The 436-nt window shown below is 51.8% G+C and overlaps 1 protein-coding gene across 1 annotated transcript in view; it reads right to left on the bottom strand.

The window, feature by feature from the left end:
• Nucleotides 1-436, bottom strand: part of VTA1 (vesicle trafficking 1) — a 74313-nt gene that overhangs the window by 8718 nt on the left and 65159 nt on the right. The window lies entirely within an intron of this gene.

Below are 436 nucleotides of genomic sequence, written 5' to 3'. Positions count from 1 at the left end.
TCTGCCAAATAAACTGAGTTTTTTTATTTCTTTAATTTTGGGAGTAGAGGCGGTGGGAACCTGCTTTTCCTTTTCACTGGCTGCAGATACAACCAGCGAGCCTGAAGGGTGGGTGAGTATAAAGGTACTTGAAGCCTTTGGCTGGCACAAAATATTTTTTCTCGGCCTGTTTCGAGGTGGGGAGGATGGGGTCTGGACAGTGACTTGGCAATCTTGAGGACCCCATCATGTACGGGCAGGGTGACCCGGGTGGGCATGGAAGCCGAGAGGACATTGAAAAGGGTGTCCACCTGCTTCGCCATCTCCTGCACCTCAAGCCCCAAGTTCTCAGTCACCTCCTGGAGAAGGGCTTGATGCTCCCTAAAGTTATCTGGGGGGCTAGCCCTGGAAGGTCCTGCGACTGCCTCATCTAGGGAAGATGAGGAAGACTTGGTTT

Source organism: Mauremys mutica, chromosome 3 (genome assembly GCF_020497125.1).
Source record: "Mauremys mutica isolate MM-2020 ecotype Southern chromosome 3, ASM2049712v1, whole genome shotgun sequence".
NCBI classification, from domain to species: Eukaryota; Metazoa; Chordata; order Testudines; family Geoemydidae; genus Mauremys; species Mauremys mutica.
Note: the sequence above shows the minus strand (reverse complement) of the source record. Positions and strands in the feature narration are given on the sequence as shown.